At 37.0% G+C, this 20,551-nt stretch overlaps 1 protein-coding gene across 12 annotated transcripts in view; it reads left to right on the plus strand.

Moving 5' to 3' along the window:
* NPY5R (neuropeptide Y receptor Y5) overlaps positions 1-20,551 on the plus strand; it is a 174,313-nt gene that overhangs the window by 112,158 nt on the left and 41,604 nt on the right. The window contains exon 1 of one of the 12 annotated variants that reach the window (XM_043972956.1): positions 10,955-10,975. The exons of the other annotated variants lie outside the window; for them this stretch is intronic. The gene's annotated coding sequence lies outside the window, so the exon portion shown is untranslated. Of the gene's footprint in view, positions 1-10,954; positions 10,976-20,551 lie in introns of those variants that run through there. 12 annotated transcript variants of the gene reach the window in all.

Consider the following 20,551-nt stretch of genomic DNA (forward strand, 5'->3'; position numbering starts at 1 on the left):
ATGTGATGAATGATTAGGAAATTAGTCTCTTAAGAAAAAGATAAAACTGATTTTATGAAACCCAGATTACAACAGGTTACAGGGTAATACTAAGTATCCCTAAGGATAGGAAAGTTAACAGTGACAACACCAAAGATAAAATAGGAGGGACTTCAGAAGATATTCCAGAACCCTAAGGAAGTTGGCATCTTCTGTTCTATAGATTTTAATGTTGAAATTATAAACATTCTTTCAGGAATAAAGGGTAAAGAAGGGTTCAGAGGCAGGGGAATGAATTAGAAGACCTCTTGATCTCTCTTCTAGCTCAGTGCATCTATAATTCTATACAAAACCTTCCCTAGAGAAATAGCTGCCCTTGTCACCCAACTGAAAAGAGATGAAGAATGTGGTCAGTCAGTCTTGGCGGGACTCCCCATATGCCAATAGCCTGAGAAAGTTCTCCCTGAATCAACTCAATTGGCAATCTCCCCCACCCCCTCTCCTTTTTTGAAGCTTCCTAGAAGGAGTTTCAGTGAAGATGACTGGTGCTAAGAGCCCATTTCTTTTGTAAGTCTTCTGGGGCAACATGGAAACAAAACTCCTATTCAGCAGGGGCTGATTTCCACCCCTTGGGTAGAAAATGGCAAGAACTTTACTGATTCTAATTTTCTTGGAGGAAAAATAAGCCGTGGCACAATTCCTGAGAATCCTTACAGCCAACTAGGGGCTTCAAAATCATGATCTTTTAGAGAATTGCTTTATGCCTTTGGAGAAAAACTTTATTATATCCTGCCTGAATGTGTTCTTAATAGTTAAGGTGGAAGAATGGGGAAAGCATTGGCTCTTTAAGAAGAGTGGGTCAAAGACTTAAAAAACACAAAGAAGCTTGCAGGAATTCATAAAGAAAGTTGGTAAAATACATTTAACCAATTGTAGGAAAAATATTGAGCCACAAAAATCAAAGGACAGGCACCCAATTTTAAGAACCCCCCCCAAAAAAACCTTGTCATATATATATATATATATATATATATATATATATATATATATATATATAGATTTAGATTTAGATAGATAGATAGATAGATATGCATCCCTCATAATACCAAACAGTGCCTTGTACATGGCAGACATTCAATAAATATTTGTTGAATCAATGATTCTACTTATATTTGTGGATCCAGATTGTTAAAGCTAAAAGATCATCTTCCTTGGAGGTCATATAGTCCACCTTCCTTCTACCTCTCCCCCTCTTTTTTTTAACAAATGAAAAAACTAAGTCCCAAAGGAGGGGCAATGACTTGTCTAAGGTCACAAAACTCATAAGTGGAAAAGCTGGAACTAGAATCCAGGTTTCTGATTCCTATTTCCATACCCTTTCAATTAAACCACACCTCTTCCTGTTGATATTTTATTAAACATTGTTCTAAAATACATAATTATTTTAAATAAATCATCAATAGATGGCATTTCTAAATACCTGGTCTCAAAGTCAGAAAAAAAACTGAGTTCCAGTCCTACCTTTGACATACTGGTTTCTTGGGCAAATTATTCAACTCTCTGTGTCCCTCAACAATTCACTGAGGCTATGAATTGAAGAGAAGATACCAACCTGTATCTCATCTGGTATGGGAAGTTTTTTCAATAAGAGTTCACCATACCAATGAAACCACAGGTCCTGTCCTATTTCATCCAATATATTAATATTAGTAATTAATTTAAAAATAAATAGTAAAAAATTTAAAATAAAATAATTTTAAAACTTTTATGATTTTAGTAAGGAATTATATTGTTTGTATAAACACTGTAGTTAACTAGCAATGTGTGTTCTAACCTGAGACGCACTTATTGATTCCCAAGGGACATCTGGCCATCTGGGCCATGAGATCACATCTAGGCACTGCCTTTCAACTTACGGCCTCTTGAACAACATAGACCCTAGAAGAGAATACTCAGCCCCATAGGTTGGAACCTTGAAAATCTTAACTTATAAAGAAAGTGGTAGTCAACATAATGACACCAAGAAAGTGAGAGAGCACTGTGGTCCTGGAGTCAGGAAGATCTGAATTCCAATCCAGCCTCAGACACCTAGAATTATAGGACCCCGAGTGAATCCCTTAACTAAACTGTGTCTGCCTCAGCTTCCTCAGCCCTTAAATGGGGATAATAATAGCCGCTACCTTGAAGAGTTGTTCTGATAATCAAATGAGATAATATTTGTAAAAAAGTACTTATTATAGTAACTGGGTCACACAGTAGGCACTTAGCATATGCTTATTGCTTTCCCTCTCTCCCATGGAAAAAAAGATTGTGTTCTGGCTTTTCTGTCTTTGATATTGCCTGCTTAATCTACCTTCTCTAAGCAGTAAGTCAGCATCAATATTTATTGAACATTCACTGGAGGTACTCTAATGCTATAGTGTGCTCTAATGACTTTTTTTCAGTGTAGGACAAGGGCCCTGTCTTAGATTGAAGTGGAAATTTTGTTGTAGCCTATCCATAGCTTAAATTCTTAGAGATTCCTGTGACACTCAGAGATATTGAGAGACTTCACCATGATCACACAACTATTCATTGTCAGAAGCAGGAAGTCTTTCTGACACCAAGTTCAGCTCTGCCAGCCTGCCTTTCAGTACATACACATATACATATATCATTTCAATAAGATTTTATTTTGAAGGCATGGATTATATTGGGATGGCTTCTATTTGGTGGGTTTTTTTAAAATTAATTAATTATTTTATTTTTCCATTACATGTAAAGATAGTTCTCAACTTTTGTTTATACAAGCTTTCCAATTTCAGATTTTTCTCTCTCCCTCCCCTCCCTCCCCTCCCCTAGACAGCAGGTAATCTGATATAGGTTATATATATATATATATATATATATATATATATATATATATATATATATATACACACATAATAACATTAATCCTATTTCTGCATTAGTCATGTTATAAGAGAAAAATCAGAGCAATGATGAAAAACCTCAAAATAGAAAAAACAACAGCACCAAAAACAAAAGAAATAGTATGGTTCATTCAACATCTATACTCCACAGTTCTTTTTTTTTTCTTGGATTTGGAAATCCTCTTTTATCATGAGTTCCCTAGAACTCTTCTGTACCATTGCATTGGTGAGAAGAATATAGTCCATCACAGTAGATCAACACTCAATACTGATGATACTGTGTACAATGTTCTTCTGGTTCTGCTCATCTCACTCATCATCGGGTTGGCTTCTATTTGAATCAATACAGTAATTAAATATATTTTAGGGCTTGTTTTCTTGGAGGCTCAGGGGTTGAGTGACTTGCCTAGGGTCGCACGGGTAAATGTCTGAGGTTGTTTGAATCCAGGTCCTTACTTCACTACCTAACCTCAGGCTCATTGTTTGCAGATAGGCATCCAGTTCTAATGCAGAGAAATATTAGGTAATCAAAATTCTACTAAAATAGAAGTTTTGAAAGAGATCTATTAGCCACACAGATTTGAAGTTTCAGAGAGGTGATAAGCATAATCAAGAAACAACTAAATGCTTCTGAAGTATTCAGCCTAAAAGAACCTACTATGGACCAGCTAAAGGAGAAACACATGAAAATAATTCTTACTTATATCAAATGTTTGTTCACCCTACTTATCTGAAGCCTGATTTAACCATCCCATGGCTAAATACGCCTTTTTTCTTCATGTCAAAGTCATGTGTACACACACACACACACACACACACACACACACACACAACTACTTTCCCAGTTTGGTCTGTAATATGTGTTCAAGCAATGATAAGTTTATGGATCTTCACTTTAGTCTTCCTTATTTGGTCCATTATTTCATATAAGTAAGCTGAAAGTAGGTTATTTGAGATGGTGGGTGAAAAGCTACAAGAATTTCCAAATGGGAATCAGGATACCTGATTATGCTGGATAGTTTTTGTCTTTTTCTTAGTTGGGGTGGGGGAGGCAATCAGGGTTAAGTGATGTGCCCAAAGTCACACAACTCTTAAGTGTCTGAGCTCTCAGATTTGAACTCAGGTTGTCCTGACTCCAGGGCTAGGTGCGCTAGCCACTGTACCACTTAGCTACCCCCTAGATAGTTTTTACAAGGTCCTATCACTTCTCTGGTCTCTTTTCCTATATTTGTTAAAAAAGAAACAAAAAGAATGAGGGGAAGAAGATGGAGGTTTGATTAGATTGGACTAAATGATCCATTAATCTCCTCTATTCTGGCTATACTCATTCTGGTCAGACCACCTCTCGAGGGTCCAGTTCTAGTATGTAACATCTTAGAGAGGACATTAAGGAGATAATTCAAATCAACATTACTTTGGTACTTAGGAAGTTCAATATAAAGGTGGACATAGAGAAAGACAGTGAAAAATATGGTTGGAAAACATTAATCAGAAGTAGGAACCTCCCATGGTTTGCCACCATTTTCTCTTCTCCTTCTATACTAATTCACTTGGTGTAGTCCATCAGCTTCCTTGGTTTCAATGTGGTGATGATTTTCATATCTACTTATCCAGCCTAACCTCTCATCTAGTCTCTCAACTCCACTGTCTATTAGACATCTCAAACTTGGTGTCTTACAGCTCAGCAGGTCTCAGATTTGAATTCATTATCTTTTTTCCCAAAAAATATTCCCTCCCTTCTTAATTTCCCTATTACTGTTGAGGGCACATTCATCCTACCAGTCAACCTAGGCTCACAAGCTAGATGTTACCCTCTATTCATTACTCTCCCTTACCCACCTCAGAATCATTTGTTTGCCAAGACCTGTACACATTGCCTGTGTTTACATGTCTTACATGAACCCCCCTTTTCTCCTTTCACTTGCCAACAACTGGTACAGGCTTTCATCCACCTAAAGTCAACTTCAGTAGCCTGTTAGTTGGTCTGTCTGCAACTCCAGTTGATCCTTCACTTATTGTTAAATTAATTTTCCTAAAGTGCAGATCTGACTATATCATACCTACTCCCCTCCAATTCAATAAAATCCAGTGGTTGCCTATATCTTCTAGGATTAAATATAGAATTCTCTGTATTCAAAGCCTTTCACAGCTTGACCCCCTCCTACTTTCACTGTCTTCTTACACTTTGTATTTTCCCTCACTCCGCACCCCAGCTAGGTGGGGCAGTGGTTGGAGTGCTGAACCTATAGTTAGGAAGAATGGGAAGACCTGAGTTCAAATCTATCCTCAGAAATTCACTACCTGTATGACCCTGGGCAAGTCATTTGCCCTCTGATGGCCTTAATTTCCTCAATTACAAGATGCGGATCATAATAGCACCTACCTCACAGAATTGTTGTAAGGATTAAATGAGGTAATATTTGTAAAGTACTTAACACACTACCTGGCACATGGTAGGAATTTAATAAATGCTCATGCTACCCATCATTCCCTTGTCCATCATATGTTCTATGATTTACTTAAATTAGCCTCTTTCCTATTCCTTGAACAAGACTTTCCATACTCCATGTATTTTTACTGGTTGTTTCCCATGTACCCTTCTTCCTCATCTCTGTCTCTTGGCTTCCCTAGCTTCCTTCAAGTCCCACCTAAAAGCCCATCTTTTAGAAGATACTTTTCTTTATCTCCCTTAATGTTAGAGTTTTTGTCTCTACTGATTATCTCAAGTTATCTTTTATAAAACTTGCATTTTAATAGTTGTTTGCATGTTATCTGCCAAATAAGATCATGAGCTCCTTGAGAACAGGCACTGTCTTTTGGCCTCTTTGAATCCCAGGGACTGAACACAATGCTTATCACATAGTAGGTGTTTAAAATACTTACTGATTTTTATCAGAGAGAGAAATAAGTCATAGACCACATAGAAATCTCATACTGATAAATAAATGCTTTTTTAAATCAGAAAAGTTCAGGAGGTACTATAGAGGTACTAAAAGTTCAGGAGGTAATATAGGTATATAAGGTAAACACCAAATAACAAAAAACAAAGTTGTTATTTTTCAGTGACGCAGAAACAACTCATAACTGATACAGGTTGGGGGGGGTTCCTAAATCAACAACCTTTTTACATTTAGAATGCTGACTTTTTAGAGCAAAGATCAAACTTAGGAGAAAAAAATGAGAAAAAAGGGATGATTTTCAATCAAAATAATTTCAATCTGAACTTAATTTATTGATACCTCCAAAGTGAGAAAAGTATAGAGGAAAGGATATTGACATGGATAATAAAACTGATATTGTTTGACTCTGAGTCAGAGAAAACTATCGTCTCTGAAGAATCAAAATTAAGATTTCTCCAGTGGGCAATGGAGGAGAAATACATGGTGGATGTGAACAGGCAGGAGCACAATGAAGAACAATACAATTGAGGAATTACACTAAAAAAGTGGCATATAAGATGTCATCAGAGACATGTATAAGTGGTAAAAAGAAAGGTGTCTGGTCATATGGCAAGAGTAAGAAACAGCAAATGAATAGCTCTGGTATACCAATAATATTGAGAACAGAAGGAAAGCCTCCAGCACATTGGGTGAAATTTATGGAAGGGCATAGGTTCCATAGTATGGACAGGCAACAATGGTTTGTTATTTGCATCATTGAAGTGAATACTGACATCAATAGAGTCATTGAGGCATTGAGGCATTGAGGGCACTGGAGTATATTGATAAGCTATAATATTCAGAGATAGGCAATCAGATAGCAAGGAGCCTTGAATTCATTGCATATAAAGATCAGACTTAAGGAAATTGAAATGTTTAGCCTGTAGAAGAGAAGACAAGAGGTGAACATGGTATTTGAAGGATATTTAAAGGGAGTCATTAAACTTTTTGGGGATGAACCCAGAGGGCAGAACCAGGAGCACTTGTGGAATCACAGAATTCAGAGTTATAAGCCAACTGTCCCAACCTATACCTGCAAAAGAATCCCTCAGTAGACAGATCCTTTCATGAATATAAGATGCTTTCAATTTGTTTCCCATCTTTATCTGATAGAGTCAATACAAAAGGCATCAAAAAAACCCTTAAACAATATCAAGAAATATTGTCTAATCAAGAGAGAGTTGGAGTAGGTTGCTTCAAAGGTCTATGATCCTGTGAGTCATTCTGGATTGGAGGTTGGAAAAATATTTGTTGGCTATAGAGTGAGCACAATTGACATCATAATGGAAGAGTAGGGAATAAAGAGCCAATCATTTGATCATCTTAGAGCTAATGATGATGTATAAAAAGTATACTAGTGACTTGAGTAGAAGAGAAAAACTAAATATCTATGAAAAGTCCACCTTACAGTTTTAAAAGAAATCTGCTTAATTACTCTACAGAAAATTGAACAAAAGTGAAAACTTCAGAAAGTGGTTGTCACTTTTAAATCATAGCAAGTTTTAAATCATAGTCCATGATCAATAGGATGTATGCTTTTCCAGGAGAATGTAAGCTCTTTGGGTCAGGGACTTTTATTTCTTCTTCCCATTGTATTCCCAGCACCTAGCCAAATGCCTGGCCTATTATTTCTGAGGGAAATCTGGACCTGTGATTTAATCAGTTTAAGATATTATTGGGGCAGCTAGGTGGTGCAGTGGATAGAGCACCGGCCCTGGAGTCCGGAGTACCTGAGTTCAAATTCGGCCTCAGACACTTAACACTTACTAGCTGTGTGACCCTGAGCAAGTCACTTAACCCCAATTGCATCACTAAACAAAAAAAAACCCAAAAAAACAAACAAAAAAAAGATATTATCAGTGAGAAAATCCCCTCTAAAATTGCTAATTCTCAGCTATTTTGTATTTGAGAGTTTCCTAAATGCACTGAGAACTTAAGTGGCTTTTTGTGGTCACAAAGGTTATTGTTTCAGAGGTAGAGCTTCGGCACAAGTAGTTCTGACTCAGAAGCTCACCCTTTATCTACCACACAGTGCTGCCCTTGATCTCACACACAGCATGTGCCTACTAAGTGCTTGTTGAATTGGATTGGATAGGGGCAAATGAAGTGATGAAAGCAAGGTTGAATTACACCGCAGGCCAATAACATATTGATGACCTATGGTGTTATGTACTTTTTAGTTTGGGATCATGGTATAAAAGGGGAAAAGCAGAAGCAGTTTGTTATGCTAAGATCTCTTAGTAGTGCATTTTTCTTTTACTAATATGAAAAATGGACCTACTTGCTTCCAGATAATGCTTTAATTTTAGGTACTCAAATAGGTGTTAAGTTAAACTTCAACAGATCACTAACTGTTCACTAACAAAACAAAAATTAATCATGGAGATTTAATAGGTAATTGATAAATGTTTAATGAATGCTTCTCAATATTCCCATTATTTAACTTCTCAATGAGTTATTTTTTGAAAATTTCAGAAGAATAACATACTCATCCATTCTACATAAACAAGATGTAATTCTACTTAGAATCACAGTGTGTATAGACAATGGACCATGTATCCCTAGAGTCATGGCTAAAATCTTAAATAAAAGTTTATTGAATAATAGGTTTCAATTATTGTCAGCATTAACTCAAGGATTCCTACATTTCTCAAACTAAAAGATACCTCCATACTAATTTTATGTATGATATTGTCCAGAGGTTAAGAAACATAAGAAGAAAACATAAATTCTGCAATTGCCTTTAATGTTTACTGAATACATAGGTTTGAGAATTCATTATCCAAATCACCACAGTTCTGAAGTTTTTGTTTGGTCCAGACTTGTGATTTAATTGGTGTAGTGAACTCTATGTAATGAAACACTCCCTACCAATGCCATTAGAAACCTTCTCTGAAACTTCTAGTCATAAAGAAAAATGCATGCAACATTGAGAGTTTAAGTGATTTGCTCAGAATCACATAGCCAGTTTGTGTTTGAGGTTGATAAACAAAAATCATCATAGGACAGACACAGACACAGACACATACACACACACACTCACACACACACTCACACACACAAATTAATGAATGAATTATCTAAGAATTCACCATTCAAACATCCTTCCCTACTTAATACTAGCATCTATCCCTGCCTATCAGTTTCTCACTGATTGTTGTTAATCACTTCAAAAGAGAATGATTTTAATATCAAAGGTTTTTAAAGAGGCCCTTGGAAAAATTGATAAAGCCTTTGAATATTTTTACAACAAAGAGCCTCTTTCTAATGTCAAATGTGAAGTGAAGGATGTCTTATCATGCTATCATGCAATTTCTTTAGAAAAATTATTCCCCCAAAATCAACACTTGTTTCATTCTTTGTTCATCTTAAGAACTGGTACATAGTTGCAACTATAAAGTCAATTTTGTTAAATGGAAGATGAAGTTATTTATATAAATTTTAGGTTTTTTTCAAGACAAAGTCCCAATTAACCCTTTTATTCATTTATTGTTATGACATATTGTTCACCATTTTAAGAAGATTCACTTCAAGGTTTTTTTTTTCCCTTAGTAGCAATTATTATTAAGATAATAAGGACTTCTTTTACTTCCTATGTGTGAGACCTTCACTAAATTCCTCTTCTAATGCCTCACTGTGATGTGGAGCAGCCCCTGTATGCTCCAAGACTAGGCTAGTTGAATGCAAACTCTGGAGTCCCTATCAATCTAAAAAGTTTCAAGGTAAAGCAGGAAATAAACTGATGTCCATTGAAGACTATCTTTAAGTTTGGAAAGGCTCATCTCCAGAAAGCTGTCCACTCAGGGATTCATAACTTTTGCCACACTGCCTCACAGACTGTCTAATAATTGGCTGAGAAACTTTACCATGAAAGTAGGAGTGACCCACCCAAATGAAATCACTGACCTCTTAAGGTGTTAAAAGTACGGGTGAACGGCACTATTCTAGGTAACTGGTACACAAATGCTAAATCAGATTGCTCTACCCTCAAAGAGCTTATAACCTAATGTGAAGTGCTGAAAGAATTGGTAGTAGAACTTGAGAATGATCTTTTTGAGGGCAATCTATAAAATCTATACATTAAAAAATATTTTCCTTTAGGAGGGGGGCCAATATTCCTTCCCAAAATTCTTGTGTTATTATGCTTCAGAAGCATTTTAGTCCATCTTGTTCTTTCCAATTACTTTCAAAATCAGCCTCAAGTAAGAAAGATATTAAGTTCCCTCCTCGACATGAAAAGACTATAAACTGTAAGCCCGTGCCATGGGAATTTCAAGCAGTGGGAGTTTGGTATTAACAAGAAGGATGTGGGATTGGAGATGTGGAGAATGTCCTTGACTATTGGAGAGCTACTTGACTTCAGACAAGTCATCTCTAGCTAACTTGTACAGAGCCCTTTACTTATGTTATCCTGTCTAGATGTCAGTTTCCTCATCTGTGGAATGAAAAGGTCAGATAAAATGATCTCTCAGGTCCCTTCCCGCTCAAAAATTCTGTGATCCTTTTTATTTGATAACATAAATCTGACTAGAGGGAAGACTTCCATGGTGGTGGTCTGCACCCTCTGCACAGAAGCTGAGAGTGAAAAATTGCTCTATCCTTTTGAAGTTATAATAATGATTCAACCTGAAGGAGCTATAGGCATTATACACGAGTGACAGGAGTATCCTTAAAGCTCTGAATCATTACAGCTGTACTGCAGATTGACTCCTCCCTTTCTTCTCCCCACCTCAACCAAGTATCATACACCCTAGGCTCTGTTACTTTATAGTCAAGTCGAGCGAGAGTCACACTGTTACATGGACAGCAATGAGATTGGGCTAACCAGGAGGAGTGAGGAATGGAAATCTAGCTAAACAGAGCAAACTGAAAGAAGTTGACGAAGTAGGTGAGCATGGGTCAAGTTCAGGGAAGCAGAGACAGGCACTGTAGGAGCAGACAAGGTCTATATTCCAGAATATCAGTAAGAACAGCAGTAGTAAATGAGGTTGGTGAACTTGATCCTCCAGCTGAGACCATTTTGGTGACTACTTTATTTTATCTCTGGGCACACAAGTGCTGATCATGGCCAGAAAGAAGTCTGAGACCTGCATATAAACCTGATTGATGCATGGAGAGAGACTACCTCACACCAAGGTTGGGGAAGTAAGTATGGAGGGCAGTACTGCCACAGTGTCTATGGAAAGGAATGATAGAATACTAGAATTGAGAGCATTTTAGATCCCTTTTATATCCTCCTTTTATAGATGAGGAACCTCAGGCCCATAGACGTAAAGTAATTTGTCCAGGTGACACAGCTCATAAATGGCAGATACGAAATTTGAACCCAGCCCCTTTGACTCTAGCTCAATGAACTACCACTACCTCCCAATTTGTATACTAGTCTGTAAGTTGACTTCACTTTATTTTTCCTACTTTGGATATGTATTTCTTAATGCAGAGTAGAAAATGGGAGGCAAATCTGATACTTACAAAATAGTACTTTAGTTTAGTTGTGTTGATGTGTTTTTTTTTTTTTTTTTGCGGGGCAATGGGGGTGAAGTGACTTGCCCAGGGTCACACAGCTAGTAAGTGTCAAGTGTCTGAGGCCGGATTTGAACTCAGGTACTCCTGAATCCAGGGCCAGCATTTTAACCACTGCGCCATCTAGCTGCCCCCGATGTGTTTTTTTTTTTTTTCACAAAAATCACTTTGTGATGTACATTTCCTAATAGAATCCTTGCTTGTAACAAAGCAAAACATCTAAGCACAACCAAACAGCTATGTCTGACAGTAGATGCAACATTCCATCGCTGCAATCCTTTAGCTCTCTACCAAGGTGAAGGAAAGCCCACTTCATCATCTGTTTTCTCTGGGGCCAAGACTGGCAATCCGTTTAATCTGAGTTCAGATGCATTTTTGTATTATTTATTATTTACATAATTATAGTCTTAGTGTATGTATATTATTCTCCTGATTCTGCTTTCTTCGCTTTGTATCAATTCACATATACTTTTCTCTGTCTGAATGACTCATACTTGTCATTTCTTAATGCCCAATAATATTCTATTACGTTCATATACCACAATCTGTTCAGCTATTCCCCCAATCTATAAGCACTTTATTTCTAATTTTTTACTACCACCAAAAAAAAAATGCCACTAGGAATATTTTGGTATATGTGGGTCTTTTCTTTTGCCTTTGACCTCCTTATGTTACATGCCCGGTAGTATTACCACTGGGTCAAAGGGTATGATAATTTAGTGACTTTTCTCCCATAATTTCAAATTGCTTTCTAGAATAGTTGGACCAATCATAGCCCTACCAATAGCATGTTAGTGTACCTATCTTCTTGCAGCTCTTCCAACATTGACTTTTACTGTCTTTTATCATCTTTACCAATTTGATCGCCCCTGGAACTTTGTCTAGTAGTTTGTCAACCATGGGATTTGCTGACCTGATTTGTGGAGGTGGTCCAACTCCCGAGCACAGGAACCCATGAAGAAGGACCTTTGGAGAACTTTTACTTTCTAGGCCTGCCATGGATTTTACGGTATTTCTCTTCTTCTCTCTCCCTCACCCATCCCCCAAAATAAATAAAAAAATTCTACTTCACTGTTACCAAAATTTCTAAAAAAAAAAAAATGCCATGGTCGGTCTTTTTTTTTCTTCCCCCTCTTTTTTATCTATTTCAGAGACATATTATTGTTTTTTTCTGCTCTTTCATGAAGTGTGAAATTGTTCACACAGCTTTGGTTATGCTTCTTGGAGCTCTGGCCCATTTTTAAACCAAATACGTAAGTATACCTGATGAGAATACCTAACTGTGAAGTCCTTGTTCCTTGTAGCTTGGGCCAAATTGAAATTTTCTATAGAAACAGATGTGACTTTCTCAGACAAATGGATCCAACTCTTTTCCTTCTCGAAACAGGAATCTTCTGCTGTACTTCATTTGCCATGCCATCAAAAAGTGCTTGGGTTTCCAAAAAAGAAAAGGTTTCTTCTTTTCCATGCTGTCAGTGGCCTCACTTTCTTTCCATTTCATGCCTAATTCTCAGGTGGGAAAAATTCATTGTCATTATTCAGATAATCATTTTATTCACCCCATGGAGCAGTGGAAATTCTCTCATACAGTTATGAAATAGGTTCATGAGTTCTGTGAACCGTAGGTGTTGACAGAGAATAATTCACCTAGGAAAAGAGAAAAATGCATGAGGCCAAACAATCAAGATTTTTTTAGGAGAAATATATGAGTCAAATGAAAGGTTAGGCGGGCAGATGCCTAGATTTTTGTCTTGTTCTGAAGCAAGTTTAGCATCGTAACTTTTGAATTGGAAGGAGCCTTAGAAACCGTCTAGTTCAACTCCCCCACTTTGCAGAGGAAGAACCTGAGGCCTGGAGAAGAGAAAGGAATTTCCCAAGGTCATAAAGGTGTTAAGTATAAAAGCCAGGAATTGAATCCAGGCAGTCCTCTTTGCAGATATAGGAACAGAGAAGTTATTTTAGATGTGCTTTTTGGCTTATGCATAGTTCATAAAGTTAAACTTGACAGGGATCTTAGAGGTCCAATGTCCTCATTTTACAAGTAAGGAAATTGAGGCCCATAAACACTAAGTGGCTGCCCAAGGTAATACAGTTAGTAAGTGGCAGAGCCAAGGTTCAAGTCTGATTTCAACTACTGTGATCTATTTACTGCCCTAGCAATTCTTTGATGGTGGAAAAGTTATATACTTCCAGATGCTGTATGATTTTATTCAAGTCAATTTAGCAAACATTTATTAAGTGCCTACTGCATGATGGGCATTGTGGTAGGCACTGGGGGTGACATGAAGACAAAAATAAGAGACTCTTCCCTTAAGACATGCACAGGGAAGTAAATGAAATTTCTATACAAAATAGTACAAAGCAATATCAAGAGAGAAAAAGTATTACCTTGTGGGGAAGGGAGGGGGGGAATCAGGAAACACTTGATGATAATGATGATGATGATATTAGCATTTTAAGGTTTGTAAAGTACTTTATAGATGTTAACTCATTTTGTGTCACTATTACCCTATGAGCTATGCTATATTTATCCCCAGGTTATAGATGGAAAAATCGATGCTCAGAAAAGTTAAGTGATTTGTCCAGATTCATATAAGTGTCTAAGGCAAGATTGGAACTCAGATCTTCTTAACTCCAAGTCCTGCACGCTTTATCTACTGAGTCAGTTAGCTGCCTCAAAACATGTCATATCACTGGGAATCTTTGCTTGATTTGTTTATAGTGCTGAGAGCATACACAATGACAGATGGCCTGAGTTCAAGGCTGTCCATTGGCCAGGAGACTTATGCTTTTAGTTTTGTTTGGTAACTTCACAGTAGGGCATTAAAGAGAAAAAGGTAAGTCTATATCTTTTCAAAAAAAGAGAGAAATCCCGAGACATCAAATAGGATTTTCTATTTGTTTCTATTTTTCTTTTCCTCTTCTGAGTAAAATGGTGTAGGATTCTGTAAGGGTATCCATGAAGTGCTGAATTAGATAAGAGCAGCTTTTCATTTACATTGTTTTAACAAATCTCTTTTCTGTGTGCTTGTTCATTAAGTTCTCATTGAATGTGTAAATACATTTTAGTCTTGCTATTGAGTACTCATAGTTAAATGGCCAAATTTGTTGCCATGCTGCTCATGGTTTTATTTTTTTAAAGAATTTAATAATAAGCCATTGAGATATTTTATAACACTTAGATCCTTTCTATGAAATGGTTCATGAGAGAATTAAGTAGTGATAGGCCTCTCCTGAATGCCTAAGACATGAAGAAGGGAAGAGGTATCTAGAAAGAGAAGACTTCATCCATAAAAATATTAATAATAGAATCTTAACAAGGGAAGTTGTAGGAGTGTAATTTACACTAAAATAAACACTCTAATTAAAAACTCAACTCCCCATAGTCTATATCGTCTCTCCATCATTGGTTTTGGTCACAGAGAGTCGAATTATGCTATGATTGATTCTTTTTGCTTCAGAATTCCCAAAGAGCCATTATTTCATCTTGGTGGACCCTCTCTCCAGTGATGGAGAACAAATGCAATTCCTTCTATACATTAGTGAATGGTCTTCATGACTTGTGACAACACAACAATAACAGAAAATGAAACAAAACAAACACAAAAAAGCAGATCAGGCCTCCAACTTGGCAGGAATGACCAGAACTTGTGGTTTACTGGACTGACCATCAATAAAGGGGTCTCCTCCTGCATAGGAGGAGGATTTCAGTGGATGAAAGAGTCTCTTGTGAATGTGATTTGAGAATCCAGGTCATAGCTGAAACCAGAAATCCTCCTATATCACCACCATACCCACTCCTGTGACAGTGGAGTGGAAAAATAAATGATGCAGAACCCATGTTTTCCACAAAGGAGAATAACCTGAACAAAGAGAGTGGTAATAAAATTGTCAATCCATATACCATTCCAGCAGTAATTCAACATTCTGTGATCTATTTGCTTCCGCTGTTGTCTCTGGGAGCTTGATTTGAATCAACTTCACAGGCAGCCCAGGCAAATATATTTGACTCCAGCTTGATAGAGGAATAAACACCTCCTGTGAGATTTGGCTCCAAGATAATTGAGTGAATGATGATGATTTAAAAGCTCGTTGAGGGAGTTAGGGAGTGGGCAACATAAAATTGGATCAAATTTATTATTAATCACATTTTATAGATAATAAATGGCCTAGCTGCCAGTCAAAATCCACTTAAGACTTTCAGAAGGAGTAACATCAGGAACAGGAGGTCATTGAAAAATGACAACCGGTTCCTTTTGGTAATTTTGTTTCAAGTTGGTCCAAGCAGAAAATCAGGGAGAAACCAGTATCTTGGAGCAAGGTGTAAGTGAAGCATTGAGGCAGATGCATGAGGGCCAGCAGGGAATGGTGCTAACAATGATACTAATCATTACTCACATTTATATAAAGTGCATTAAGGTTTTTAAAATGCTTTCTTCACAACAGGCTAGTGAAATGGATAGTACAAATTTTATTCTTCCCATTTTGCAAAGAAAAAAAAAGAAAGGCTTGGGGAGGGCAATTGACTTGGAGAATCCAACAGCTAGTTAAAGGTTAGAGGCCCTATGAAAACCCAGGTCTGCTGTTTTGAAACCAGTTTTCTTTCCATTACCATATACCCTGCTTCTAATAGTCTGGTCTGCTTCCTTTGAATCACACCCAGTTTCTTAGGAATAGCCTCTTGTTGGGAATGAGGTGTGAGTAGTCTATAAAGCAATTGGAATAGAAGAAAGAGTGACCGTTTCTATAATTTGCCCCAATTGGGCACCTGTTCACTCCAATCCTAATTAAATTCCAACCTCATCATTAGCCTTTTCCAGAAAACATCAGGGGTGTGCCCTATGAATGGATTTTGTCTACCCCATCTGTCCTGCTATTTCAAATGGAAACATGACTTAAGATAAATGTTTCTTAAGCAACGAAAACATCCATGGACCAACTGGAGCAAGCAGACCTATTTGCTGGGTGGAAGATACACTGGGAGGGAAATGGAAGCTTTTCCTTATTTTATTAAAATGTCTTCGTGCATTTTGTTTTGATACAACAAATACTTCCTGAAAAATACCCAAATGCTTCTTAACCCCAAATATGTTTCTGAAAACTATTAGCTTGATTTTTAACTGAAAGATGAGACATACCCTTTCCCTCTGACAGTGTGGTACTAACATTGAACTTTATATTTGTGTTGTTGCCTCTCATGCATGATTTGATTGACATTATTAAAGTAATTTTGTGCATTATTCTTTTGCTTTGCTTTCTTTCCTCTGAATTGTTTCATATAAGTCTTCCTATCTTCTCTGAATTTTTTTATTCGTCATTTTTACAGCATATTTTTTCAACCTATCTCCAATCTTTGAATGTGTATTTTGTTTCTACATTTTGTTATCCTAAATAATTCTGCTACAAACATTTTTGTACATATGGGCTCTTTTCCAGTTGACAGTAACTTCCTAATAATCTGAGGTGAAATCTCTCAGCCAAAAGTTAAGAACATTTTAGTAATTCCAAATTATAAATCTATGTTCCAAAGTACACTTTCCCTTTGACAGTGTGGTATTATACAAATTCCATAATTCTGTGGTACTATCCATATTGTGTAATTCAGTAATCCAAAACATAATTTCTATGTGATTTCCCAATTGTTTTCCAGAACAGTTCGATCAAAATTCATGATTCCACCAATAGTAAATTGGTGTGGATCTATCTTCACATAGCCCCATCTATTAATGAAATATTTCGTTCTTTAGCACATTTTCTAATTTATGCATATAAAAAGATAATACGGGGTTATTTTAATCTCCATATCAGTGATTTTTTCTTGTGGGACGATGAGGGTTAAGTGACTTGCCCAGGCTCACACAGCTAGTTAAGTGTCAAGTTTCTGAGGCTGGATTTGAACTCAGGTCCTCCCGAATCCAGGGCCAGTGCTTTATCCACTGCGCCACCTAGCTGCCCCTCATTTCAGTGATTTTAAACATTTTTTCAGGTGAGAATTTCTTTTTGAACAAAAGTTGTGAGCATGTTGATAAAGGGAGGAAATTCTGGCTCTGTAGTGTCTTATAGGGCTGGTACTTAGCCACACAGACATCCCAAAATTAATTCATTTCTTTAGGATTTATTGAACAAGTCCCTCTTAAATCAAAAGCACTGTGCTTGACACCGTGGGGTATAGTCCCAGCCTTCAATCAGCTTATATTGTAGTAGAGAAGATGACCCATGCAAAAATAGTGATAATGCAAAATAGAATATAACTATAAAAGAGGGAAATATCACATCTAACCTGGTGGTTCAAAGAAGCCTTCATCAAAGATGTAGGAGCTGTACTAGACCTTCAAATATTGGCAGGATTTCAAAAGGTATACCCTGGATGGAAGTGGGATAAAGGTGGGGCATTTTCCAGGCCTATATAATATTATGAGCAAAAAGCACAAAAGAGGGAAAGCAAGGGTCAAATTTGGGAAATGTCAAATAATCCCTTTCAGGTAGAATATAGACTAGGTGTAGAGAGGTGGTTTGAGAAACTAGAAAGGTAGGTTGGGGTCCTATTACATGCCAAAGTAAGGAGTTTGTACTTAATTTCATAATGAATGAGAAGCCAATGGAGGTTTTTATGTGAGAAAGTGATGTGCTTTGAGTTGTTCTCTAGGGAACATTAATCTCCTTTTGAGAGAGATAAGACAAATTAGCCACTGGGATAGGGTAGAAGATTCTGGTATTTTGCCCCATCTCTATTCTCCCAATTCACCTCCTCTACTCTAATGTCACTAGCCTTCATGCCTAGACTTGACTCCTTAATCTATAACTATTGTGTTTTACTAGCTGAGAAAAGGGGTTTTTAATTTAGAGTTTATAAAATTTTTTAAAATGATAATTCCCGGGCAGCTAGGTGGCACATTGGATAAAGCACTGGCCCTGGATTCAGGAGTACCTGAGTTCAAATCCAGCTTCAGACACTTGACACTAGCTGCGTGACCCTGGGCAAGTCACTTAACCCCCATTGCCCCACAAAAAACAAATAAATAAATAAAATGATAATTCCATTTCAGTATAATTAGTTTTCTTTATAATCCTTTGTATTTTATTTTGTAAATCTAAAAACATTATTCTGAGGCTTTATCACACTGCTAAAGGGAATCTGTGGTACAAAAATGTTTAAGAACCCCTGCCCTAGAGTGTCTTGTTCCTTAAACTTATCTGCTTCCAACCTGCTAATCTCCATTGCCAGATGACCCCCAGGGTCTGATTTCTTGACTTCTTTGGGACCACTGAGCATCAATGGAAAAAGTCGGGAAATGGATAGATACTTATTTCAGTCAATACAAATTTCTGGTACACAATTTCTTTTGGGCCCTTACTACAGCAAGACAATCTTTCTATTATGCTCTTATTAACTCTTTATCTAATTCTCTGTGGCAATTGCTCCAACCCGTTTCCTATGTCTTTAATTCCTCAACTATACCACCATCACTTCCTATTTCATTTATAAGAAAAAACACTATTTGGGGTCAAAGGGCTTGGGTCTGAAGTCAAGCTGTATTATTTGTTCTCTTGTATAAACTTAGGCAAGTTGGTAAAATGAGGGCTTGGACTACATGACCCCAAACATCTTTTTTTGGCTCTAAATATAAATCTATTATTGAGATGGGAATATTCTTTTTTTTTTTTTTGGTGAGGCAATTGGAGTTAAGTGACTTGCCCAGGGTCACACAGCTACTAAGTGTCAAGTGTCTGAGTCTGGATTTGAACTCAGGTCCTCCTGACTCCAGGGCCGGTGCTCTATCAACTGTGCCACCTAGCTGCCCCTAGATGGGAATATTCTTAATTCCTCTCTTCTATTCCTTAACATTTCTCTCTGCCAACACCAGATTCTTCTTTCTTCTAGTCACAGAAAAATAGATATCCTTATTCTATTTATTGTAGAGAAACAATGTAAATGACTGCTATTCAGAGGTAAACAATAGAGAAACAGTAAGGTTTTGTTGCTGGTCAATAAACATCATGAAGGAAAAGATGTAGACCATGAATGCTTTATCCAAATACATCTGTATGCAAAAGGTGACCTTAGGAGGGAAATAGGCTTTACTACCCCAGACTCCACAGAGCAACTAATAGGTTTGGGGGGCATAGGATTCCAATTAGAGAATGAACAAGAGGTAAAAGGAATTTCCTTATCTTAACTCAAATAGTTCTCTGACCAGACACTGTCATTTAAACTAATAAACAGTTTTATCCTGTTTCATTCAGCTAGCTTTGGTTGACTGCTGCCTGAGAGGGTTAGGTAGCTCATAACACCAGTTATATGTTGAGCTATAGTTCTTTCAGCTAGAATTAGATGTTCTAGCCATTGTGACCCAGTCGGTGATAGGAGAGAGCAGCAGCTGGCCCCAAAGAGCCTAGATAGCTGAAGCTTATTGAATATGGTAGCAGCGAATACCTCAACAACCTAGAGATAAACAGAGATGTTTAACAGGGAAGTGCTATCTTTCCAAATCATAAAATTTAATCCATCTCTTTACATCTTTGATCCTCTTTGTTCCTGCCTTTTCCAGGATCTCCCTCCAATAAACATCTTTCTCATGTATCTTTAATTTTTCTTGTACTAGTTCTTTTCCAACTATCCTTTTGTGAACCATGTCTTTTATTCTTCTATAAGACTATAAGCCTATAAGGGCCCAAACTGTCATCTTGTCTGAGTTTGGTGTCTCTCCCAACCATGTAGGCACCATTTCTTGCAGAGAATTCTTGCTAAATATGCTGACTGTATTAAAGCTGAAGGTAGGGACTTAGTAGTCACCTGCATGGAATTGATAGATAAATCCCTGAGATTAAGTGTTTCTGTCTGTAGTAAATGAAAGTCTGTTTGAATTTCACAAGTTTTATCTCTTACAAAGGCAATCAAAGCTAAACAAATATACTTTTATCAATCAATAAACAGGTATTTATTGACCTCAACTCTGTTTCCATAATTATGTTAGTTTGCCGATTATAAGCTAACAGATGTAAGGCAGAAGCTAATCTATTAGCTTCAAGAATAGAAGATTAAACAGATGTACATAAAGTATAAACAGATTTATGAATTTTATAAGACTATTGCTATTGACCATGGGCTAGTACTTCCTTTTATATATGTTTCTGATTGATGTACATCAATCGTGTAATATATAAGTTCGCTGAGGGCAAGAACAATGTTTCATTTTG

Source organism: Dromiciops gliroides, chromosome 6, assembly GCF_019393635.1.
Source record: "Dromiciops gliroides isolate mDroGli1 chromosome 6, mDroGli1.pri, whole genome shotgun sequence".
In the NCBI taxonomy this organism is placed as follows: domain Eukaryota; kingdom Metazoa; phylum Chordata; class Mammalia; order Microbiotheria; family Microbiotheriidae; genus Dromiciops; species Dromiciops gliroides.